Source organism: Gymnoscopelus braueri, assembly GCF_963280865.1.
Source record: "Gymnoscopelus braueri genome assembly, chromosome: 21".
NCBI classification, from domain to species: Eukaryota; Metazoa; Chordata; class Actinopteri; order Myctophiformes; family Myctophidae; genus Gymnoscopelus; species Gymnoscopelus braueri.
In genome coordinates this window covers 44,288,923-44,316,611 of record NC_137623.1, presented here as the reverse complement: position 1 = coordinate 44,316,611, position 27,689 = coordinate 44,288,923, and the positions used below count along the sequence as shown (strand labels likewise).

At 42.9% G+C, this 27,689-nt stretch overlaps 1 protein-coding gene across 1 annotated transcript in view; it reads right to left on the bottom strand.

Annotated features, from left to right (window-relative positions):
* LOC308077018 (catenin delta-2-like) overlaps positions 1 to 27,155 on the bottom strand; it is a gene marked incomplete at its 3' end in the record, with an annotated part of 629,209 nt that extends 602,054 nt beyond the window's left edge. The window contains exon 1 of the mRNA XM_080417546.1: positions 27,128 to 27,155. The remainder of the gene's footprint in view (positions 1 to 27,127) is intronic.
* Positions 27,156 to 27,689: the final 534 nt, after the last annotated feature.

Genomic DNA, 27,689 nt, shown 5'->3' with positions numbered 1-27,689 from the left:
TAAAGTAAAAGTACTTCAAAATTGTACTGAAGTACAGTTATTGAGTAAATGTACTTAGTTACTTTACATACACACACACACACACACACACACACACACACACACACACACACACACACACACACACACACACACACACACACACACACACACACACACACACACACACACACACACACACACACACACACACACACACACACACACACACATCACAGGAAGCATCAGAGTGCAAGGTCAGCCAGGGATAACATCCCTGATTCAATGGCTTTGACGAGGACATTTCAACAGTCTCTCTAATCACACTGGCCTCCTTGTTAAAAACCATGACATCAGAAAGTGAACCTATTCTGGGAATGGTCAGAATATAGGCACATATTTGGCAAAAAAAAATAGGCAAGCATTCTGCACAAAATAGCAGATCTAAAAGCTCACATCTTCGTTTTATAGGGTGTATGCAGCTGTATACATTATTCATATTTGCTTGAGGTTGTCTTTATTGGGACGTTAGTCTTCGGTACATAGTGTACTTCTTTTGCCCTGTATCTGTAACTTGTACTGCTGTGATGTCTCTGGCGCCTGACTTGATGGATGGATGGATCTATCTATTCATCTATACCAGTGGTTTTCAACCGGGTCCTTGAGGGAGTAACAGGGGGTTCCCAGCGAAATGAGTTAACATAGCGTCACAATCATTTTGGGGGGCCCTGATTGGTCCCTCATTACTTCGGAGGGAGTGAAATCCAATCATAACTGAGCGGTACCAGACCAAATCTGCAGAGGGCCATTTATTTTTTGCAATGGCAGATTTGTCTGGTTTCCAGGCTAATGAGCTTGTAGATTGGCTATTTTCTACACAGATATTTGGTGTAGAGGGAAAAAGGAGGGGACCAAGTATAGAGTATAAAATGGTTAACAGACTGCCAGAGAAACTATGCTCGACAGCTAATTACAAAGAATACACACACATGAATGACACAGTAAGCCGCATTGCACATAATTATACATGCTCAAAATGCACATAAACGCACACATAAACACACATAACACTCTGCGTGTGAACGTCCTCTCCTCGCTTTAATACACTTAATACACTTATTAAAACCAACTCCAGGACTAGATTTTCGCCGGGGGAAATCAAGATGATCTGTGTGCTCCGGCGATGGCTTCTCTTTGATGCTCAATTAACTCCGTCAGACCTGGCTAGCTGAGCCAATTATTAATTCAGCTTAGCCTTGGTAGAGTGCGAGCGTGCGTGTGGAAAGCCGGTGTTGCCATGTCTCCTCATTATAAGCGGGTTTTTTTAGGCTTGTTTCTTTCTAAAGTGTAGCATGCTTACTTGGGCTTTGCTTCCTGTTGTTTAAACCAGTTATTCTCAAACATTTTCATGTCAAGGACAATTTGTCCATGGACTCTGCATCTGCAAAGATTTGATGCCAAGGGACCCCCCTGTGTGTGTGTGTGTGTGTGTGTGTGTGTGTGTGTGTGTGTGTGTGTGTGTGTGTGTGTGTGTGTGTGTGTGTGTGTGTGTGTGTGTGTGTGTGTGAGATCATGCAACCTAGTTTTCATTAACCTCGCGTCACCGGACTTTCCACCTCGGTATTCGTTTCTAAATGGCGTGTGATCCGGTCAAGGCCAAGCCTACCGAAAAAAGAGAAGGAAAAAAAAAAACCTGTGGTTCCGGGTGCCGGTTCCGTTTTTTCTTTGCCGCTTTGTTTTGGTTCCCCCTGTTAGCAGTTAAAGGCTGAATCGAGTATAACTACTAGTTTAGTCTCGCCAGTTGCTACGAGTTGGAATAAAGGATGGATATACAGTAACAAACAAACTATTCCTATCCACAAGTTTCCTAGGGCGTTGTGGGCATCAGTGCCTGTCGATTTGATCAGGTATCAGGGATCAAATCGACAGGAAGTGATGCCCACAACGCCCACAGGAAACTTGTGGATAAGCTAAACTACACCGCATCAAGGGTTTTATTGGGTAAGCCCTAAAATTATGATGCCCTTGATCACAGGGAATTATTTTTGGTGGTTCCGGCTGTGGGATCCGGCCGCCTGATGACACGACTGATGACGCGCTCCCGACCGGATCAGAAACCCCGAAAATGGTACTGATCCCAGGCTAAGTTTTCATAGACCTGGTCGCTTGTTTCTCTTGCAAAATCTGGCAACACTGGAAGGCAGGGCAGAGAGACATGACGCCGTGCCTCGGCAGCCGCAGACATATCGCATTTCGCTGGTAGGCACTGAACTAATGCATGCCATTAGTTTGAAAAATTATAGTGTATTACAGTGCTGGGACTCTGTGCCGAGCTTTCCCAGACTATTTCTGTATTTTCTCTCCAACTGAGTGTTTTGTGAGGTTGTTCACCTAGGCTTTCACAGCTTGTTTGATGTCTCAACCACCCACCCACCCCCCCCCCCCCTCCCTCTCTCCCCTCACAGCATACCGTTGCGGGCAGAAACCTACTTCATCATACTACAGTATCACACAAAGAAATATAGCGTGTTGTGAGCTTGTAGATCGGCATTTACAGGGTTAAAGTGGCTAAACAGATTTTTATGCTATATTAATCCATTTTGCCGGAGACCCCCTGGGAAGGACCCCTGGGGATCCCCGGACCCCACTTTAAAAACCACTGGATCATGCCACACGTGCACATGTCCTCTTCATCATTTTGCCGTATCTGTGAACACCATCTTCCTGCCCCTGCATCCTTAACCTCCCTGTATCTACCCAGCCCCCCATCTATACCTCTACCTCTCTCTCTCTCTCTCTTTCCATCTTGTACAGACTGATGAGAAGAACAGAGGAGAATGGAGAGGAAAAGAAAGGAATCTAGAATGTAATTTAGATGCTATTCAAACAGACGCCACATTCAATGTTTACCTGGTACATACATTCATTGTCATTGTTTATTATAGACAGTTTCAATGTACAGATTGTCATTTCGATAGTATATTGTCTAGACTGAGGCTAGGTTCATTGTTTACCTGGGATTTCATTGAGGCACTACACTCTCTGCAATCTGTGTGTGTGTGTGTGTGTGTGTGTGTGTGTGTGTGTGTGTGTGTGTGTGTGTGTGTGTGTGTGTGTTAACCTTGATTATTGTCAAGTCGCTCTGGATAAGAGCGTCTGCCAAATGCCTAAATTGTAATTGCAAATTGTGGGAGAGGAGAGGAGAGGAGAAGAGAGGAGAGGAGAGGAGAGGAGAGGGCAGAGTGCTGACAGAGGGAGGGAGGAATATCAGCAGCAGATTCTGCCCTCCGGAAACACATGGGACCTCTCTCTATCTCTAGCGCATGCACACACACACACACACACACACACACACACACACACACACACACACACACACACACACACACACACACACACACACACACACACACACACACACACACACACACACACACACACACACACAGGCAGCAGCAATGTGAGGAGAGTGGCACTGACAAGTCGACTGCTGCAGCTGCTGAATGTATGCCAAGTCTTGAAATGCTTAAGATGAATTTACTGTATACTCCATCACAACCACAGTGTGGGCTTGCCAAAAAATCTCTTCTTTTCAGCAAAGCAAAACCTCCTCCGTATTATTACGGTTAATAATTGTTGCCTTTTTAGCTCTGTCCTTGTGTCGTTGTCTCCTTGCCTCTCTAAATAACCTCCCCCCTCAAGACCTCACATTGCCCATGGAGGGCGGAGATTATGGTTTCCAGGTGTGTGTCTGCTTGTGTGTGCATCTGTGTTATGTCTACTACAAGCAGTGGTGTAAAGTAACAAAGAACATTTACTCAAGTACTGTACTTAAGTACAATTTTGAGTCATTTTTACTTTTTACTTCACTTATTTCCAATTTCTTAATCTACTCCACTACAAAATAGCAGATCTACAAGCTCACAATGCGTCGCGATGCAAACTAGTAGATCTGCTATTTTCAACAGATGTTTATACATTTGAAAACTTGTGAAATGGGAATTCCTACATTGCAGTATTGATACTTTTACTTAAGCAGAAAATGTGAGTACTTTTTCCACCATTGACTACAAGGCTGATCAGAATCATACTGTATTTCTTGTGCATGCCACAAGCAGACCAATTCCAGAATGTATTCACATTTTTCAAATCGGTAAACGACAACTACATATTTTCTTTTCTTATTGTGCATTCAAATAACCTCAGGCGACCTCACATAGCCGAGAGGGTTCTGGGTGTAGGGCACGTACCGCATGGGCTCAAATGCCTGACAGCAAGTCCCCATGCAGTTTGATTCCTGGCTGCATGGCCAGACCATTTGCTGCATATGTCACTCCCTGAGTCCCTATACTCTCCGTGTTTCCTGTCTCTCTCAACTGTCTCTATCAATAAAGGCTTAGAAATGCCAAGAAAAGGAACTAGTCAATCGACCACAAGCTGTCTGTCCAGCGTATGAGAACTGCACTACTAGCTAAGTCACTCCTTAGCCTCTGGCTACAGGCTTGCAACGATACTTGAATTGTAGTTGATAATCAGTGGTGTGTTCTACCGTGTTATGCTATATACGCAGTGGTGGAAAGTAACTAAGTACATTTACTTAAGTACTGTACTTACGTACAATTTTGAGGTATTTGTACTTTACTTGAGTATTTCCAATTTCCAATAATTTTACTTCTACTCCACTACAGCGGGTTAACTAATAACTAATTTAAAAATAGCCGATCTAAAAGCTCGCAACGCGCCGCGATACGACACGTTGTGAGCTTGTAGATCTTCTATTTTCAAAAGATTTTATACATTTGAAAATGGGACATTCTGCATAATACTTTTAATTTTGTATTTTAAGTATATTTTGATACCAATACTTTTTTACTTTTACTCAAGTAAATTTATAATTCTGGACTTTTACTTGTAACAGAGTATTTCTACATTGCAGTATTGATACTTTTACTTAAGTAAAACATGTGAGTACTTCTTCCACCACTGCCGTCTAATAACCATCCGAGGTAGCATATCTGATGCACAGGAGGAGGGGCTGGGCTGGTGGCATTTGGACTTCAAGGCTTATGTGTGGTATTGAGGTGATAATGGCCGATGGCCATGGGTGTTTCAAAGTAGTTCACACATTAATTACTCAAAGTGGTTGAGTTACAGGGTGTTTAACATTAGAAACAGCAGAAAATCAGTACAAAGCATATTGTGATTGTACAATATGCTTACTGCATGCTCTCACTTATGTGTGTGGATGACCAGGCGCACGTCGATATACCCGTGCATGTGCGAGTGTCGTGTGTGTGGGAGGGAATAATTATGGCTATGCCCTCCGAATAAAACCTAGAACACACCACTGTTGATAATCTATGCATTTCTTTTCCCCAGCTACTCTCTAATTTACATAACATACATTGGTCCTGTGAAGTAGTGTTGTTCTTATTGATGTAGGGTCAAACTGAAAGATCACAACGAGAGAGAGAGAGAGAGAGAGAGAGAGAGAGAGAGTGTGAGAGAGAGAGAGAGAGTGTGAGAGAGAGAGAGTGTGAGAGAGAGAGAGAGAGAGAGAGAGATGCAGTGTGATGTCACTCTGTCAGAAAGTGTGAGGCTGCATTCATGTTGCATTTACATGTGTTGCTGCATTCACCAATATGTCCAATATTCCTAACATGATCATCCCACATAATCTGTTATAACGTTGCACTCCGTCGTAGGAAACTCGTGTAGACCGTATATCTGACGCCACATCACAGCACTATGTTCAACTACTGTATGTTTTACACACAGAGAGAGAGAGAGAGAGAGAGAGAGAGAGAGAGAGAGAGAGAGAGAGAGAGAGAGAGAGAGAGAGAGAGAGAGAGAGAGAGAGAGAGAGAGAGAGAGAATATGATGCAGTTCGGTTCAATCCACTTTTGATTCAACCCACCTATTTATAGATATGACATAAACATATGCCATAGGGGCGGCCATAGCTGAGTGGTTAGTGAGCCCGCCTAGGGAACCAGAGCTGGCCCTGGTTGCCCCAGGTTCGATTCCAGGCTATCTCAGCATATGTGCCGATGATATGAAATTTGTCCCTGAGCAAGACTCTTAACCCCAATTGCTCACAGGTTCTCATTGGAAACAAGACCGCAAGGACTTTCATGAACGACCTGTTAAAAGGAATTATCCTTATCCTTATCCTTATACTCCCCAAATTACGCACATTCGACTCAGTCCGAGAGGTGTGGTAAGTCAGAGAGATTGATGTACGGAGGTTAGCCAGTGTTTCCACTAGGATGAAGTTTTAACCGTGGTGCTGGGAATCCCTCCCGTCCTCCTGTGTCATGTGTCCTCTAAGGTTTTCTCTAGCTCAAATGGTAGCTTTGTGACCCATAGAAAGCTGTTACCCTAGGGGGAGCCGTTTCACAGGAGACCCATAAACCCAGGAGAGCACGAGAACACGGGTGGCCCAATTCATACTTCGTCGCACAGCACATTTTCATAAAAATCAAGCTGTGGCGGTCAAAAACAAGGCGTGCCGCCACTGTTAAATGCATATAGGGGAAGCACAGTTGACAGTGGAAGTGTATGAAGACAGTAGAGACCAGTGTTGTTACAAATCATGTTTATGTCAATTCAAGATTAAGATGATTTACAGTATTTCAGTTAATCAAACTAATCAATTTTGATTGATTATAAAAAATAATACAAGACTTTTTATAAAATACAAATTTTTCATAAATAAAAGGCGCATACCACACAGGGGCTCATATGCAGCCTGACAGCGAGTCGCGGGTTCGATTCCCGAGCCCGCGACGACCTTTGCTGCATGTCACTCCCCGTCTCTCTCTAAGAGATTCCTGTCTTTCTCTACTGTATACAACCAAAATAGAGGCAAAAAAGCTATTCTCGTACGCGTTGCTACCGTCGGGGGGCATTCCCCCCAGAGAGATTTGGTGTGTGTGTGTGTGTGTGTGTGTGTGTGTGTGTGTGTGTGTGTGTGTGTGTGTGTGTGTGTGTGTGGTGCTAAAACTATAACACATGTGTCAATCATTGTGTGCATCAGCTGCTCATTTATATGCATGAGTGGTAACACAACAGGAAGCCAACCATACACTGAGACACTCTGCAAACGAGGTAGAGAGACACTGTCTAGTGCTGGAGTCTGGCAGGTCTCCTATAAGGTACAGTATGTTAACCCATTCAATCTGGGAATGCATCGTGTGTCATTTTAGATTTGAGCTATAGAAAACATGAAACAAATATTTTTATCAGACCATTGAATGGGTAGGCGACATACTGACCTAGCGGGGATTTATCAGACCATTCATTGGGTGTTATCTGCACATACTGACCTACCGACGGAGATGACTTATATAAAGTTTCGGTTTCGGACCATGACGGAGACGCGCAGTCTCAAGCGAACTGGAGCGACGTGAAGCACCACAGAGCGAGTTAAAGCGAGCGAGTTGCCGCGCTGAGCGTTACACAGATGCGTTCCCGGTCTTAATGGCTTAATGGCACTGTGGGAGCCAGAAAAAAGAGCAAGGTTATGACGTGCTAATGCATGCGTTCACACAAGCAGAGAGAAAGCAACAGGCTACCACAAGCCATGTTAAAATGGAAGCCTGGGACATGAAGATACAAACTGAAAAGAATGAAGAGCTTAAATAACAAAAAACATAATTTAACAAGATGTGTCAGCCTCAAGTGGCCTTCATCAGGGCCAAAAAGAAACACCCTGTGGGAGTCGTGTTGTGTTTTCTGAGATACAATGACGTCAACACACTGCCTACTCTAATTTTCTAAAGCTCACTGGCTGCCTACTCCTTTATCCAGCTCACTTTTCTCCAGTGGCGTAAAGTAACTAAGTACATTTACTCTCAGGTACTGTACTTAAGTCACAATTTGAGGTATGTTTACTTAACTGGAGTATTTCCAGTTTTCAGTACTTTTACTTCTACTTCACCACATCTCAGAGGCAAATATTGTACTTTTACTCCACAAAAAATATTTGAAAACTTTAGTTACTAGTTACTTTGCAGATATAAATTATTACATTATAAAAACATACATTAACCACTTTAGCCCTATTATATGCATAGGCTATTTGAAAATAGCCGATCAAGTTCACAAAGCGTTGCGATGCGACGCGTTGTGAACTTGTAGATCTGCTATTTTCAAACATTTTAGTACTTTTACTTTTGGTACTTTAAGTATATTTTGATGCCAATACTTCTGTACTTTTACTCAGGTTAGTTTTTAATTTCGGACATTTACTTGTAACAGAGTACTTCTACATTGCAGTATTGATACTTTTACTTAAGTAAAACATTTGAGTACTTTTTCCACCACTGCTTTTCGCTTTGTCTTCTCCTGTCTTTCCTTCCAAGGTCAGGGGGAAGGCGGTATAAGAAACCACTGTGGCTAAGGGAAGGAGTTTAGGGAAGAAATAAAAGGAGGTCAATTCATTTTAGGACAGCGTCCAAGTGGCCCGTCTCGGCGGGCAGGTATAGTGTACTTTATGCAGGGCAGCAGGCAGTCAGCTCCCGAGGCCACAGCGTTGAGCCTGATTTATATTTAGTTGCAACACGTTGTTGCTATTTTCGGCGTGTGTGACACTCACGCTCACAACTAAGTAAAACTCAAACTGAACTCATTCAGTGCCATTTCATGGGGCGGCAGTGGCTCAGGGGTAGAGAGCCAGTAGAGCAGCCGGATGGGAACCGTGAGGTTCCCAGTTCGATCCCGGGCTTCCCCAGAGTTAGTGTTGAAGTGTTCCTGGAGCGAAATATTCTGTGGCTCTTGCAAGGTTTGTAAAAACACTAGCACTGGTCTGCACACTGCCAGAAAAAACTCTGGCAGTGAATGAGTTAAAATCCAGGGAGAGTACTTGTACTGTACTCTGTCTGAGTTGCCAAAGGATTTTTTTTTCTCAAATATTATTAAGGAAGAAATAACTAATTTTAGTTTGACACTTTCATTGAAATATAACGAGATGAACCCACAAGCCGACATTTCTATCCTTCTCAGTCAAACGCAATTGTTATTATTAATATTCTATGGCCAGCAGCGCTCTTCTTATCTCCCTCTTGTAGAGATCATAGAATATATGTGACATCTGCAAGCAGTTCATAATAAGATATGCCTCGAAATATTGTTCCTCGCCCGAGTGATATGAAACAGCTTAGAGACACCGTGCTGTGTTACTGGTTAGTACGCTTTATTTGTCAAATTCCGGAGTGTTCATTTAATCACATGGGGCAAACATGCTGTAAAAATAGCCAACCGGTATCTTTTTTTAAATATATATGTAGTTTTTATCCCACGATTTTTGTAACCCATTTTTTCACCCAGTGCCAATTGCCTAAGCTAATCCTGGGCGCTACTCTCCCTCTGCCAGCCTGGGGAGAGCCTCAAACAGAGCTCATGCTTCCTTCAATGCATGAGGAGTGAGCAGGCTGCTTCTTATCACGTAGCGCGTGGAAGGAACACATTATTCCAACCAGTTCCTTTCCCCTCCATCAGGCGCCCCGGCTGACCAGGGGGAGGCAGTATAGAGACCAGGATTACTGCATGTTAGTTGTGAGGGTACCTACCTTAGGGGACACGGGGAGAACATGCAAACTCCACACAGAAAGGACCTTTCGCCAACCCCACCTAGGGTATGGGCACTGATGACACGGAGGAGAGAACACGCCCCCCAGCGCCCCCGTGGGAATCGAACCCAGGACTTTTTAGACAGCGGTACCGACTGCGCCACCGTGCCCGCCAACCGGTGTCTTTGACCAAGTATAGAACCCTGGGGGACTTCAGTCAATTAAGTAGGGTATAAGTGGTTCGCTGAGTGTGAAAGAGACCTCTTTATTTAAATAAAGAATGGACCAAAAAGGGATAAATAGGTATCTGCATGTCTCAAGCTAATTTATCAAATTATTATAACGTTCATTTATTTTTGTTCAAATTAAAGCTGCAATCCATAAGTTTATGTATGTCCTACCCCAGTCTCAAGGGTGGGAGACCAAACTTCTATCGCTCTGCCAAAATGAAATGCCTGCGTGGACAAGGGAGATAATGAGCTTATGAAATTAATCTTTTTTTATGAACACAAACTCCGTAATGGGTCTTGTGATGTTATATATTGTCAGAATCAGCTTTGGTTGCATTCGTTTCTGTTCTAAAAGGGTGACTTTGAGAGCTGTTTCGTCGTACATTTGTACTGTAAGTCAATGAGACGCCATTTATGGATGAATAATCAATTGTGCAATGGAGCGATATTTGTCGCCATGACAAGGTAACTGCACGACTCAAACCTCTACCAAAGTGTCATATTGCTATCTGAAGACAATTTTGGTCAGATGTACCAATATGTGCAAGGCGAATGTTACTGGAACCTTAACCACAAACCCTACTTGTTGTCCTTTTTCCCTCTTCACCGAAAAAGCCTGATCTGAAGCATGAATGTTCACCCAGTGTCACAGAATGTTCACCTATTATGACATGCCCAGGTGTCTGTACTGTGTGCTATCAATAAAGGCAGAAAAGCCCCCCCCCCCGCCAAAAAAAAAAAGAGAACAACCAGAAGGAGGCGGAACCAAGGCGGAAGGAGCCTGCTAGTTGGCCGGTCACAGACCTATCAGAAGGCTGACAGGTCCGTAGGTCACTTTTGTGCATTCATGTTATGCACAAGCAGATGTAGCCTACCACTACTGTGTACACACACGCACGCACGCACGCGGTCAGATGCGCGCGCGCGCACACACACACGCGCACACACACACGCACGCGCACGCGCACGCGCACACGCACACGCACACACACACACACACACGCACACGCACATTTCAATTGGTTATTGATATCCACAATATAAAGGGCATGAACAGTGTTAAAGGGATAGTTCACCCCCGAAATGACCTTTTTTCTATCAATTAGTCACCCCATGGAGACATTCCTAAGCCAATAATTTGATGACCGGCAGCGGTTCCGGTAGGAGACACAAAGAGTCTCCTTTGTGGCTCCTACTGGAACCGCTGCCTACCGGTCCGCTGGTCATCACATTATTGGCTTAAAATATCCATGAATTCAAGTCTCCATGGGGTGACTAATCAATAGAAAAAAAGTATTTTTTTGGGGTGAACTATCCCTTTAATGTAATCAGATACTGAGTCAGTCAGTTATGCTTCTGATCATCAACCACATTGTTGCATCCACACAGATGGCAAGAGTAACAGTTTCCACAGTTTCCATGGGCTGTGATTACAGACCCCTATCAGTGTTATTGTTGTCATAGCTCTTACTGATGCTGTTGCTAACACTTGTATTATTGTCTCCGCCAGGCCGAAAGGCATGGCGAGAGAGTATGTTTTCGCCCCTGTCCGTCCGTCCGTGTGTCCGTGTGTCCGTCCGTCCGTCCTGTCTGTGTGTTACCACCAAATCTCCGGCACCGTAGGCCCGGTCGCTGCGAAACTGTGCACACACACTCCCTGGATGCCAATTCAGAACCTCTGCCTCAAATTTTTCACATGGGCCTGTTATAGCGCCACCAGGAGGCCAATTTGTGCAAAACCCATTTTTTCCCCATTACTCCTACAGTTTTTAACCAAACCTCATGCAAATCGGTACACAGTATCTCTATAGTCATGTGATCAACCCTGATCTGTCCGATTTCCCATATTCCATCCTCATTGGCTAAGGTTACCATCCAAAGTTTGCAGGATTGGTCCGTTTTGAACAAACTGCCTCAAATCATGAACGCAGCTTGCCATTTGCATAAAATTGCACACGCACATTCCCACTAGGCCGAGGAAGAAATGGCACTTAAAACTTTTTACATCAGCCTCATGGTGGCGCTATAACAGGCCGATTTGCATTTTTAACTATAACTGCACCGATCTGCGTGAAACTTTGCACGCCTACTCCCTAGAGGCCAAGGAAAAACATCTGCACTGCATTTTTCACATCTGCTTTTTACAGCGCCACCAGGAGGCCGACTTATGTCAAATACATTTTTGGATATTAATCCTTCAGATTTTATCCAAACATCACACAAATCGGTACACAGTATCTCTATAGTCATGTGATCAAGACGCATCTGTCCGATATTTCATATTCCATCCTGATTGACTAAGGTTGACTTCCAAAGTTTGCAGGATTGGTCCGTTTTGAACAAAATGTATGAAATCATGAACGCGGCGTGCGATTTCCGTGAAAATTTGCACGCACATTCCCACTAGGCCGAGGAAGAAATGCCACCCTTTTCACATTGGCCTATTATAGCGCCACCAGGAGGCCACAATAACTTACCTGACCTGGCGGAGACCTGTGCTCCGAGGAGCACTTTTTCTAGTTGTTACTGTTGTGATAGTTTTACTGATAGTTGCTGGCTATTGTTGCTTTTGCTTGTATCTCTCTGTCTGTCTCTCCTTCTCACTGTCTCCCTCCTCCTCTCTCTCTTTCCAGATGACCGCCCACCCTAGAGCCTGGGTCTGCCTGACATTTATTCCAGTTAAGGCCAATTCACACCAATGCAACTCCTTACAACTGCCATTGGGGATAATGGTTCCAAGTAGTTGCATTGGTGTGTGGACTGGCCTTTACACACTCTACACACTGTACGATATTTGAAATGGTCGGCGAGTGAACAGATCGTTAAGCATTTCACATTGCACGAGTTTCTCTCTTGAAATCGGGCTAAATATATCGTTGTGATCCCGACCCAATACATACATTTGTTTTTTATTACAAACGTCTCACGAAAACGTGAAAGGCTCCCGTGATATATGCGCGAGACCGAGACAGGACGCTAATGATTGACATTAAATAATTCTCAATTTCTCTGTATTTCTCTCTCTCTCCCTCTCTGAAACAAATGTTTCAAAAGTCAACCAGGGTGCAATTAAGATCAGTGTCCGCTTATTATAAGCGAGTTGCTTATAAAAAATATTGGTGGTTGCGTTTCTTTTTAGCTTATTTCCAAAGTTGCTTATTTGGCTTTATTTCTTAATGTTGTTTTTTTCTTTGAAAATAGCTGCGACACGTTGTGAGCTTGTAGATCAGCTATTTTATTTGTATATAGGTTTAAAGTGCTCATGCAGCCTATAGTCGCTTTTGTTGGGCTTGTTTTCATAGACCTGGTTGCTTATTTCTCACGCAAAACCTGGCAATACTGTTCAGAGATACATACGTGCGTGTCACACACACACACACACACACACACACACACACACACACACACACACACACACACACACACACACACACACACACACACACACACACACACACACACACACACATACACAGATCTCTCTCTCTCTCTGTCTGCAAGCCCTATTCCTCTCTAATAATAAACAGCCCCATCGTCGAGCAACCTCGCTCATTCTATCAATCTGTTTTATCATGTTTAACTAATAAAGGACTGGACTGTCTGGACGGTAATATTGAGGTTCTATGCGGGAGGACTAGCCACGGTGCGTGGCTGTAATGTGCTCTCATTGGCTGTAGCGTGCACTAGATCGGGGCCGATAGCCCCAATTATCCAACAAGTTTGAAATCTAAAAGTTATCGGGAACCCCTCGCCGACCGTACTTTATCGGGGTGTTTCTTCTTGGAGTACCTTACACACTGCGCGATCAACACCTCGCCGAGGGATGCCCGATCTTAACTGAAATCGGTGGTTTTGTCGGCGAACACAAACAAAAATCCAAAATAGGACCGTCATTTTTAGCTTGCCCCTTGGACTTTTGGTCTTTTGGTATTTTGCTGAGTGGCCCCTGAGCCATCTTAAGTTGAGTAGCCCTGATCTAGGCTGTATTTTTCGTTTTTTTTAAAGCATACCTACAGAATCAACATGTTTCTACCATCCACATTGATACCAACCATATCAGGGGTGTTAGCTGTAATATTAGAGAACACTTCCGAATCATAACTACACGCGCACGCACGTTTGTATTACTAAGTATGAATAAGCCGATCTACAAGCTCCCATTTTCAGTAAGCAGGCTATTAATCAGTCAAACCTCCCAGCCCTTAAACCTAACCTCTAAATGTCTAATCCTAACCCTTACCCCAACGCCATTATTATTATAACTGTAAATCGTTTTATTATTGTACTCACAAGTATACAGTAATACACGCACGCACGCACGCACGCACGCACGCACGCACACACACACACACACACACACACACACACACACACACACACACACACACACACACACACACACACACACACACACACACACACACACACACACACACACACACACACACACACACACACACACACACACACACACACACACACACAGGTACACCAGCACTATCCCCGTGAGATAGATAGCTAGATAATTCCATGCATGCGTAACGCCCTTAAGGGGGAGAGACGTTTAATAGTCCATAACATGTATGTAATCTTGTAACACTCCACGTCGTAATGGAGTTAACCGTAGAAACTGACCATTAGCGTCTGCACTTCAGTGTCTTTTATGTCATTAACGAAGCTCATAAAGCATCTAATCACTGACACAGGCATCGACTGCGCTGATTGATGGGCGTGCCGAGGCTGTCAATTAACTGCCACACAGACGAAAGCTTGAACATGCCAATCGATGGCATTGACGTTTATAGATCAAATGTCAGACACTTTGCACTGAAGCCCGTTCAAAGTGCAGCTCCTATAGTGACCAGTGGAGAATGCAGTATAGAGAAGATAGTAGCCATTATTGTTATACTTTGGCTATTCAAAAATAGCAGATCTACAAGCTCGTGGCAAGGCACCGAGTGCCGCGCCACGAGCTTGCAGATCTGCTATTTTTGAAAAATCATGAACAAATCTTTGCTTCTGGGAAGGAGGCGGGGTCCCTGGAACAACATGTTTTGATGGGGATCGGCGGCCAAAAACATATAATTTGGGGGGTCCTTGACATGAAAAGGTTTGAGCACCACTGATATAGCAACAAAAGTTTTTTTCAGAAAAATGAAGACATTTTGTTGAGACATTTGACAGTTACAGATGTTCACTTTAAAATATATATATATATAATATATATATGAATATATATATGAAAAATCTTGAAAATGTGTGCAAATCTTATTATATATTATTCAAAGATTTGCACACATTTTCACGATTTTTCAAAAATAGCAGATCTACAAGCTCATAGCGCGGCAGATCTGCTATTTTTCAATAGCCCAAATAAATCTAAAATGACAGAGATGCGTTCCCGGATTGAATGGGTTAAGACGTGTCAAAATCAAAGTGTGTTCAGGGAGCGCTTTCTCGCATCGTGATGAATGTTGCCTAATGCTTCTTTACAGCGGCTCTGTGATTGTGACTGTAAAAAGCAATGTTCCATACAATTTATGTGTATTGCAATAAACATAAATATGATACACACACACACACACACACACACACACACACACACACCTCTATGCTTGCCACAATATCGTCTTGCATCTCTCTCTCTCAATATTAGTGTGGCTGATTAGATGGGCATGGTTTTATATATTGGTTGGCTGGCTGTTACCATTTACACAGCATCTGAATGTTGCCTCTGGGACTGAACAGGCTCTTTCATATTCTGGTTTTAACAACTTCTCTAGGGGGGGTTCTTAATCCATTAAGACCGGGAACGCATCTGTGTCATTTTTAAATTTCTTTGGCTATTCAAAAATAGCAGATATACAAGCTCTTGTAGATACAAGCTCTAATCTTTGAATATATACATATTTTTTAAAGCGAACATTTTTAACACCTTTGCTTCTGGGGATTCTTCAAATGTCTTCTTAAAATCCTAACAGTTTTCTGAAACACTTATGTTGCTATATTCAGTGGTTCTCAAACTTTTTCATCTCAAGGGCCCCCAAAATGATATGTATTTGGCCGTGGACCCCCCATCTCAAAATATGTTGTTCCAGGGACTCCCAGAAGCACAGATTTTAGTTACAAATGTTTGCTTTGAAAAATATATATTAAAAGATTTGCGATTTTCAAAAATAGTAGATCTACAGCTTGTATATCTGCTATTTTTGAATAGCCAAAGATATCTAAAAATGACACAGATGCGTTCCCACTTCCCAGTCTAAATGGGTTAAGGACACAAAAAATTACATCTGTCATTGGAGTGAGGTGGTTTCACTTGTTCACCAATGTGGTTTTACTTGTTTACAGAAATGTCTGGAGAACCAAGGGATATCAGATTGAGTCATGTATCTCGCCGTACATATTTAATCACATATTGACTAACATCTAACCCCTCCTCTCCTATAGGGCATACTTAGGTGTAATGGTCTCATATTTGCTAAATGTTTTATACACAGCAAAACCCTGAGTGTAAAAATGTTTTATGCTCTCATGAGGGGTCTGAGAGCCAGACAAGGGCCCTGGAAGATGCCAGACATTACAAATGTTTACGGTTAGTCAGTGGTGGAAAGCGATGCGACGCGTTGTGAGCTTATAGATCGTCTATTTTCAAATAGCCTATGTTTAAAATAGGGCTAAAGTGGTTAATGTATGTTTTATAATGTAATCATTTATATTTGCAAAGTAACTGGTCACTAAAGTTTTCAAATAATTGTAGTGGAGTAAAAGTACAAAATTTGCCTCTGAGATGTAGTGGAGTAGAAGTAAAAGTACTGAAAATGTGAAATACTCCAGTAAAGTAAAGTACCTCAACACACAAGTACAGTACTTGCGGTTAGTTTTAACTTTGGGAGGTATGCATTCCTATGCATTAAAATAGATGAGATGAACTCGATGGATGAAATTCATTCAGTTTTGATACGGTTTTCATCTGGGTATGCTTGTTTTTATGACATGAACTCTTCTAGTTTTTAGGATTTATTTGTTCAGATCGATAGAGTATTTTTCTGCACTATTTGTTTTATTATTTTATGAATTTCTGCTGTCTTTAACTAGGAGAAACATAAATTTGTTTTTACCCGCTTGCTGAAAGCTGCGGGTCTACAGACAGGCTGGGCCACTTGACATGTATTGGACACCTATGCGACACCTATTTGTCATTGGCTGTCCTGGCTGTCCTTCACTACTTTAAGCCAATGGGGACACTTTCCCGTTTAAGCCAATGCCTCTCCTCCTTTGCAGCACCCGCCTCCCCTCGCCCCTCCCAGCACTTCCCCTCCCGAAGGCTATCCACGCTCCTTACACCATTGCATCTTACTTAGCCTCAGGCTACAGAGCTGCTAACCCCCCCCCCCCACACACACGCGCAGATCGAGAGAGAGAGATCGAGAGAGAGAGAGAGAGAGAGAGAGAGAGAGAGAGAGAGAGAGAGAGAGAGAGAGAGAGAGAGACAGAGAGACAGACAGAGAGAGAGAGAGACACCCCCCCCCCCCCACACAATTCAATTCAATTCAATTTTCAATTCAATTCAAAGGGCTTTATTGGCATGAGAAAACACACACACGCCAGCGAATATCTTAGGAAAACAAGCCCATAAGAAGCAACTACAGGCCATATTAGCACTTCACGGCTATGTTGCGCGAGACCGAGACAGGACGCTAATGATTGCCATTAAAACCAAAGAAATGATGTTGCTCACATGTTGCAAACACAGCAGCTATTGGTGAGGGCGGCCCCAGCTAAACAACAGGCCGCTCGATGTTCGTTTGTATGGAAGAATTTCACTGTAGATGTGGACAAAAACAACGGTGGAGTGACGAGGCTAGTCGACGAGCTTAGCATTGTTAGCTTGACGTCAAGCGTCATGGTTGAACTTACACCTGGTGTTTGCATTTCTCCATTTACAACTCGTACATCTACATAAACGTTCAGATTTCAAATATAAAGTGCTTATCTCATGGCTACGGGTGTTATAATTATATACGGGCCCTCATAAGTACCCGTATCTTCCGTATCGTTCAATAAAAAGCATTTTGATCCGATTGGTGGCCATTGTCTCCGTTTTTCTCACCTACGCGGCTGTAGCGGTTGGGGGGTGTATGCACTCTGATACATTATAACTCTATGAGAAAATGGCCGCCGATCGGAATAAAATGCTTTTTATTTAACAATACGGAAGATACGGGTACTTACACCCACCCGAAATGACGTGTAACATCCGTGGCCATGGGGTAAGCACTTTATATTTTAAATCTGAACGTTTATGTAGATGTACAGGCTGTAAATTAACAAAGTGCAAACGCCATGTTGCAGTTCAACAAAGACGTCACGACGACATGTAGCCGTTTATTTGCAGTGGTGGAAAGTACATTTACTCAAGTACTGTACTTAAGCTCACATGCGACGCGTTGTGAGCTTGTAGATCTGCTATTTTCAAATATTTAGCACTTTTACTTTTGGTACTTTACGTACATTTTGATGCCAATACTTTTGTACTTTTACTCAAGTACATTTTTAATTCTGGACTTTCACTTGTAACAGAGTATTTTTATATTGCAGTATTGGTACTTTTACTTAAGTAGAGAATTTGAGTACTTTTTCCACCACTGCTTATTTGGCCTTGCTTTCAAGATTCTTTTTGAAAATAGCTGATGTATTTGGGCTCAAGTTGTGAAACTGGTCGTTTCTTTTGGCCTTGTTTTCATAGACCTCTAGCTTGTTTCTCTCACAGAACAACACCAGCACTGGATTTTATCAATACATTTACTTACATCGGCAATTAGAAAATTACCGATCTACAAGCATGCATTGTGAGCTTGAAGATCTGCTATTTTCTATTAAATATTGTATTAAATCTATTATGATGATGATTACTTATTATGCCTTTTTTTTACAACACAGATCCTCTATGGGGGTCCCTGGCACTAAATAAAGTGGACAGCTGACTGAAAGGTGTCAATGGGGGAGTGATTAGAGGAGTGGCTAGGCTGAATAAATTACCCATTGTTCACGCCCATTACCTGGAGCTGAGAGGTGCTCCGAAGTGACAATTCTTTAGAAGGCATTACCTCAGTTTGCACTATTATAGATAACCAGATTCAAATGATCACATCTTCTTCAAATATGTTCCAATTTTGATAAATGCCAACTTGCGGCATAAAGCATTGTAGATGCATTGTAGATTTTTCTAGCCGACCTACGAGCTCACAACGAGCTTGTAGATCGGCTATTTTCAAATATTCAATGTATTTCTATATAGGTTTAAACTTTAAAGTGCTTGGGTGGCCTATATATAGTCGTTTCTTTTGAGATTGTTTTCATAGACCTGGTTGCTTATTTCTCTCGCCACATCTGGCAACATCGTTCAGAACAGAGGCATAATCCTCGGACGTTCATTATGCCACAGAGTTAAAAAGTATTCCAGTCTTGATGATGACGAACCTTTATGTACATGTAGACCTACTCTATAGGCCTAAAGTAAGTGACAAAGGAATTATATCCCCTCATACCTGCAACCTATAAAGACATAATGGCCTGGCTGCAACAGAGAAGGAGTGCACGTGTTCTAAATGTTTTAACAACACCCGGTTGCATTGGCTGGGACATTCTGCACAACGAGCCTGCCACAAGCGGGTATATTATGACTTTGTCATTTCTTGTTTTTCTCTAACACTGCTGGCAGATGGAAAACAAATGACAAATAAAGCAATCTTGAATCTTGAAACTAATGAGATTATGTGTTACTTTTCACAATCAGAATCATCTTTATTATCACAAAAATCTCAGGTTTACAGGTGTAAAAGCAGAGGGTGAAATTAGTTTTTGTGCAAGCTCCATGTTTTGTGTTTTGTTTGTTTTATTTTTTTACCAGAAAGAGAATAAAAAGCAAGGGGGCACAGAACAAATTAAAAACAAAAGGTATCTACATTTACACATATTCATCCGGTTCAGTGTGTACATGAGGTTAGTCATAAGGTGTATACTGTACTATGATATAGAAATCTAGAAATGCTTAAGTAGTATCCATGCCCTAGGGCCTAGATCATTGGTTCTCCCAGGGGGTCTCCAGCTAAATTAGTTAATAAAGTGTCACAATCATTTTAACCCCTTTATCCATATTTGGATAAAGGGGCCATTAAAAAATAGAAAATAGAAAATCTACAAGGTCCTAGATCTGCTATTTTTTTTAAATCTTGGAAATGTGTGCAAATCTTTAAATCTTTTTTCTAAAAGGCAAAACATTTTTAACACAAATCTTTGCTTCTGGGGGTCCCTGGCACAACATATTTTCAGGTGGGAGTCCACGGCCACATACATATCAATTTGGGGGTCCTTGGCACGAAAAAGTTTGCCCTAGATGACATCTACACATGAATGCTATGAATAGCACTAGGTGTTACATGGGCGGACCAGAAACGTGGACCTCTACGGAGCCCTCCCAAAGGTCAAATACAAGGTGAGAGAGAGAAGAAGGATGAGGCTGGTAGGGCACTGTGTCAGGCACCCGGAACTGGTATAGCGAGCAAACTGACACCGTGGGAGACACCCCAAGCCCCCAGAACCACAGTAGAACAGTGGGATCAAATCTGGGATAGCAACACTTCCGCATTTGAATTCTACTGCTCGTGCGTCTACCGTTTGAAATCCTAGTGTGCCTGCTCATAACTCTATGGCCTGCTCTATTGGTCCGATATTGGCTCCGATATTAGTACTTCTGGCAGACTTCCGGGTGCTTCAAACGCCACTGAGCAACTTTCAACTTTGAAATGAAAAGGTGGGGACATAGCAGTCCGCCCTCTAGATACAGTATATTATAACTCTATGGAGCCACCCCAAGGCGCAGCTAGGAGGGGAAAGTGGTGCACCACCTACGTGCAAAACTGTGGAACGAGCTTCCACCCCATGTTAGAGCATCTCAAATCCTGCCTGTGTTTGAGTCACGTTTGAAAACTGACTTGTACTCCTTGGCCTTCAAAAATTCAGACTAAGAGTTGCTGTTTCCACTAGGCATTGTGTCTATACAGTATGTTGTCCTGTTTATTGTGTATTGTTTTGCTCTTTAGTATTTTTTTGTTACTGAGTGTACAGCACTTTGGTTAAACACTGTTGCTTTAAATGTGCTCTATAAATAAAGTGGATTGGATTGGATACGTAGACACAAAAACGTTGCAGAACTTAATGCTAGACAGGAGGGCGTGGAGGGCAGCAAGTATGCCCTCTCGCATTGCATGAAACGGTATCATCATAATCTAATACTAGGGGTGGAGTGGGTAGTCCTTAGGTGAACTTTTGTCAGGGTTTCCTCAGATAGGATGGGGGTAAAATAAGACTTAAGATGGTCTTATGTTACAGTTTCCATGAAGAAGAACCAAAAGCTACAGGGCTGCGGTGAAACCTACAGGGAGGGTTTAATTTCATCAACAAATAAAAACTAGACTAAAATGTCAGGGAGGGACGTGTGGAGAAGAGATCCAGTAGAACTAAAATCCTTTTAAGTCATTTTATGTTTGGTTGCACTCGGGCGTTGCGCTCTAAAAATAGCAGATCTACAAGCTCACAACCAAGTGTAAAATCAGCCATTACGATGCCATCAAGGCACCGCCAAAATACATTTTAGTCGACTAAATCAAATGTAGATTTAGTAGACTTATGATATTTAGTCTACTAAAACTAGACAAAAACTAAAACATTTCAGATGACTAAAATATGACTATAACTGAATAGAATTTTATTAAAAAGACTATGACTAAAACTAAATCAAAATCTGCTGTCAAAATCAACACTGGTGCCCAGCAGCAACGACGACGCAACGCACAGAAAATCCCCTACTTCTGGTCAGACGAAGGAGGAGCCAGGCCCGGAGGCAACCCAGAGTGCCTATAGAGCCTCCTAGTCTCGCCAACAGCTGCAACATCTCAACTAACGTGGCATCAGCCAGACTGATGGCGTGGATTCACTCACAAAGTGCCATGTGTGAGAGGATCCGTGTTGTCGGTCAGGCCAATCTGGGAACCCATAGTAAAAAAAAACTAAAAAACAGCGCCCATTTGACTCTGGGAGGACCTCCCAATAGAATGTGAATAACAGGATGTTGGCCGTTAGGTTCGCCCTCAGCCCTCCACTTCCGCTCCACGTGTCTTTGTTTACATTCCTAACATTCCTAACTATACACGTTGTAACAGGAGCTCCCGAGAGATTCAGCTGCGGAGCTCTGAATGTGTCTTGACGAGATTAGCGCCAGGCTAACCCTAACCCCCGAATTGGCACTGTCTCTAACCCCCAAAGAGACAGTGGGGGCAGTAGCATGCCACTTGGACACAGGCCGGGGTCTGATCAGCCTTGGTCGGGTCGCCTGGAAGAGGGTGTCTGTTGTGAGACCCGAAAAACACCCAGTGACTCCAGGTAACAACACTGATGATGTGTCCAAGTTTGTGCATCAGTTGATGTTTTATTAACAGAATTATGAAAAAAGCATATCCTAAGACTTTGTCAGACCTCAAATTAGGACTCAAGAAGTGAAAAATGTCGTTCCCCCGGTTTGGTCACCGGTTTGCCTCATATAGAAAAACCCGAGCAAAAACAACGTTTCAAAGTATTTCAAAGTCACTGAAGTCCGGCCAAAAAAAGCCCATCTGTCCAATTCTGGCGAATAATAAAACAAACGTTAAGCATAATTTGCAAAACACCATTTCAAATCTGCTCTAGAGGCTGGCTCGGGTTTTCATCACTTTCATCACTACCAATTATAAAAGGGGAGCTGCCTGCCTGGTTGGCTGGCTGGCTGGCTGGCCCGCTCAGCTCCGAGGCTCTTTGGCCCGTCGTCAGCAACTCCTTCCTGTGGACGACTGCCAGCGAGTCCCTTAGTCCGATCAATAGGCACCGGCGGCGGCGGCTAGCTTTCCCTTCCTCCTCCCTTTCTCTTGCTCCTGTATAGTATAAGGAGTCTGTTATGTGCCACTGCAGCATGGCGATTAGGGCATTAATGCCCCCGCGCGCTGCCGCGTGAATTAGCTTAATCTGTGTCCGCGATGAAGGACAAGGCTTTTCAGGACCACTGGAGACATTCTCTGAGACATGAAAACAGAGAGGCTAAACTTCAGGAACATTAAGACAAGCGTGATATGGCTTATGAGAGAGAAAGAAAGAGGGAGAGAGAGAGAGAGAGAGAGTATGTTAGGTGGTGATAAAGGAAGGTCTTTGTTAATAGTCAACCACTTGAGCCAAAGCATCCCTGATCTGTGGGAACATAGCAGATCTGCAAGCTCACCACGCACCACAACGCTGGTGAGCTTGTAAATCGGCAATTTTTTGGGCGAAAAAGAGTTGACCAAGTACAGAGGCAACTCATGTCCAAGTCTCCAAGTATAGAGGGTTTAATCCTTTAACAGTAACTAAAACTGCTAAGTAAAGCTCTTGAAAGCATAGGACGTGGGACTCAACACACTCTCACTTGATACTAATTAATAAATGAGGTTTGGGTGCATATCCTACTCCCTAGATCTATCACACCTAAACATCTAAGAGCAATCTGATGGGAAACGTGCATATCAACCCATTAAGACATGTGTGTCACTTTTTGATTTGAGCTAAAAAGCATTATTTTACACTTTGGCTATTCAAAAATAGCAGATCTACAAGCTCATAGCGCGGCACCGAGTGCTGCGCTATGAGCTTGTAGATCTGCTATTTTTGAGAAATCGTGAAAATGTGTGCAAATCTTGGAATATGTATTGTTTTAAAGCGAACATTTTTAACTCAAATCTTTGCATGGACATGAAAAAGTTTGAGCACCACTGATATAGAAACATACGTTTTTTCAGAATACTGTTGAGATTTAGAAGACATTATTTTGTAGAATCGGCTTCAGGTCGTAATGGGTTAAGCAGATTGTTATGATCTATGACCCCATAAACACACACACACACAAATACACACACACCACAAAATATTCCACCTGCGTCCATCCACCACCAGTCACATCAGAGGACATATACCCAGAGCCATATAAGGACAGTTGCGTCACCTCCGTTCACTTCATGGGGCCAGTCTTCTACAGAGCCTTCTATTGGTGAATAGTGACAAAGCCCTGAACCGGGCGTTTACGGAATGTACTGGAGTCTATGAGCGTTTGTCACTATTTCCAGTTTACATGAACCACGTGACCGGCGCTGTTTTCTGCCCTCCCTCATTGACGTAACTCTCCAATAGAAGGCTCTGCCTATACCCAGACACCTGCCATCCCCCCCCTTTACTACATCAAATGTCCACCATACATGACACGGGAGGACCTCACTGACATAGTGTTGTAGGACTAGGATATATACTGTATTGAATGGGTATACAGTCTCAACAGATGTATAAGAATATACATATACGATATAGAATCTCTCTCTCTCTCTCATGGAGCTTTATTGGCATGAGAAAACAAACGTTCAGATTGGCAAAGCAAGTGTCAAGTCAGTCTCTCCCTCTCCCTCTCTCTCTCTCTCTCTCTCATTTAGTGGATACAACTCGCACTTTGACAAGCTTGTCTGCACAGCCCCACCTCACACAAATGACTGCATTTTTTTGTTTTTTAACAACACAAAAACAAAACAGAAAAAAAGCCATCGATCAAACCCAGCCAGTGTGTGTGTGTGTGTGTGTGTGTGTGTGTGTGTGTGTGTGTGTGTGTGTGTGTGTGTGTGTGTGTGTGTGTGTGTGTGTGTGTGTGTGTGTGTGTGTGTGTGTAGAAGTCATTTGAGGTATATCGGCAGTACCGATATACCTCTTGTTTCTTCCTCATAGAGATCCTTCCCATTATACGACACAAAGACCCATCTGACAGCTGCTTGCTGTGTGAGTTCCAATGCCAAACCAACAGTGGAGGAAAAAGTACTCACATGTTTTACTTAAGTAAAAGTATCCATACTGCAATGTAGAAATGTTCTGTTACAAGTAAAAGTCCGGAATTCAAAATGTACTTGAGTAAAAGTACAAAAGTATTTGGTATAAAAATGTACTTAAAGTACCAAAAGTATAAAGTACTCATCATGTAGAATGTCCAATTTCACAGGTTTTCAAATGTATAAAATATATTTAAAATATTGTGTGAGCTTTAGACAAGGACCTACTTGGTTTAGACTAGGACCTGCTGGTTTAGACAAGGACCTACTGGTTTAGACAAGGACCTGCTGGTTTAGACAAGGACCTACTGGTTTAGACAAGGACCTACTGGTTTAGACAAGGACCTGGTTTACACAAGGACCTACTGGTTTAGACACGAACCTACTGGTTTAGACAAGGACCTACTGGTTTAAACCTACTGGTTTAGACAAGGACCTACTGGTTTAGACAAGGACCTACTGGTTTAGACCTACTGGTTTAGGGACCCTCAGGGTTCCAAATGGACCCTTACAACAGGGATTCTCAAACCTTTTCATGTCAAGGACCCCCAAATTAGTATGTATTTAGCCGTGGACCCCCATCTGAAAATATTTTGTGCCAGGGACCCTCATACAAGATTTGTGTACAGTTAAAATGTTTCGAGATTTCATGAAAATAGCCGATCTACAAGCCCACAACGCATGCTATTTTCAAATAGCCGATGTAAACAAGGTTAAAGTGGTCGAACTGATTTTGACACTATATTAAACACATTTTACTGGGGGACCCCCTGGAACCCCGTCAAGGACCCCTGGGGGTCCCCGGACCCCTACTTTGAGAACCATAATGCCTTATAAGGTCTGTAACTCTGAGAGTGGTACAGATGGAACAAAAAATGTACCCATGAGGGTGCATTTTTGGTTCCATCTGTGCACACTCTCACGAGTTATGAGGGTCCTTGACCTTAAAACATCTGAGAACCAGGCCTGGACCGCTGGCGTAGCGGTCAATGTAGCCTGACAGCGTGTCGCGGGTTCGAGTCCCGATCCCGACGGCCTTTGCTGCATGTCACTCCACATCTTTCTCCCCCATTTCCTCTCAGCCTACCGTCCGATCCATAAAGGCATAATAAAAGCCCCAAAATAAATCTTAAAATAAATAAATAAACATCTGAGAACGTACTGGTTTTAGACAGTCTACCTTACCCTCCTTTTACTGCACTTTTTTACGCGCAGTCAGTCGGTTCTGTGGTGAATTTGGGTCAGCAGTCAACTGGAGCCACATTCATCCTCCCTCAGAGTGGTGGTGTGAAGTAACTAAGTACATTTACTCAAGTGCTGTACTGTAAAGTACAATTTTGAGGTATTTTTTCTTTCTTCAGTATTTCCAATTTTCAATACTTCAATACTTCTACTCCACTATACATCTCTTATTTGACAGCTTTAGTTACCAGTTACTGTACTTTACAGATTTAGATTATTATCACAAAACATACCTTTTGGCCATTTGAAAATAGCCGATCTACAAGCTCATTGTGAGCTTGTAGATCTGCTATTTTCAAAACTGAAATGGGACATTCTGCACAATGAGTACTTTTACTTTTGATACTTTTAAGTAGCCTAGATATTTTGATACCAATACTTTTGTACTTTTACTCAAGTACATTTTTAATACATGACATTTTACTTGTAACAGAGTATGTCTACATTGCAGTATAGATACTTTTACTTAAGTAAAAAACATGTGAGTACTTCTATTCCACCACTACCTCAGAGAGATGCTGTCTACAGGGGGAGAGATGCTGCAGGCGTGCAGGCGATGCTCAATTCACACAGAAAGGTTTCATATGATAGTCAAACACACACACACACACACACACACACACACACACACACACACACACACACACACACACACACACACACACACACACACAGCAACTATACTGAATATCGTCCAAACAGGCATTATTGTGTACTGTAAGTCTGACTGACACATGGCCACAATAAACATCCTCCAAGCATTAAATACAAAGTTCTAAACCACATTTTTTTGGTTTCCTGCACATTTTTCATGCCATGGAATGCAGGCTGTGCCAAAAAATATCAACACAATAGGCTGTTATATTCGCTGTTTTTTTTAGGATAATGTCACCCTCCTTTACTTTTTTTAAATAATATTTCTATTGTCATTTAGTGTATGTAATGTGTGTTTACAAAAATGACAATAAAATATAGTGTGTGATAATATAGTGACTATCACACAATTTCACACACATTTACCCTTGCACATGCCTAATTATCCCCCAAAAAATAATAGTTAAAATAATAGATTTTAAAAAATATATGAATAATCACATCAATCACAGTCACCCTCCTCTTCATTCTACTCGATACATGGGAGCGAAAGCAAGATAATTGACTTTTTTGCAACACTTACCGAAAATAGATTCCTGGGCAATGCAAAGCGACTCTCCTCCCTTATTATCCTCCTTGTCACCTTTTACAGTCAATCCGCAATGTGAGCCTCACAGTAACACACCTCCCAGTGGTCCTCTCCTCTCCTCTCCTCTCCTCCTGTCCTAGTAGTGTTTCCCCTGTGTGGTGGTGGTCCTCTCCTCTCCTCCTTGTCCTGTCACACACGCACACACACCGGACCCCTATATGTGGTCCTGTCCTGTGTCCTGTCCTGTCACAGCGGTCCGGTCCGGTCCGGTCCGGGGCGGTGTGGTGTGGCGGTGTTTCCCCCCCCGTGGGTCGATCCTGTGTTCTCTTATTATAGTAGGATCCCTATTAGAGGAGTTATTAGTGGAGGAATGGATGGATGGAGGAGAGACCGTCAGGAGGAGGAGATGCTGCTGGCCGGACTGGAGCGGAGCGAGGCTGAGGAGGGCATCCGCAGGGAGGAGGAGGAGGAGGAGGAGGCGAAGCGGTCCGTACAAAGAGAAAGAGAGAGGGAGAGAGATAGATAGAGAGAGAGAGGGAGAGAGAGAGAGAGAGAG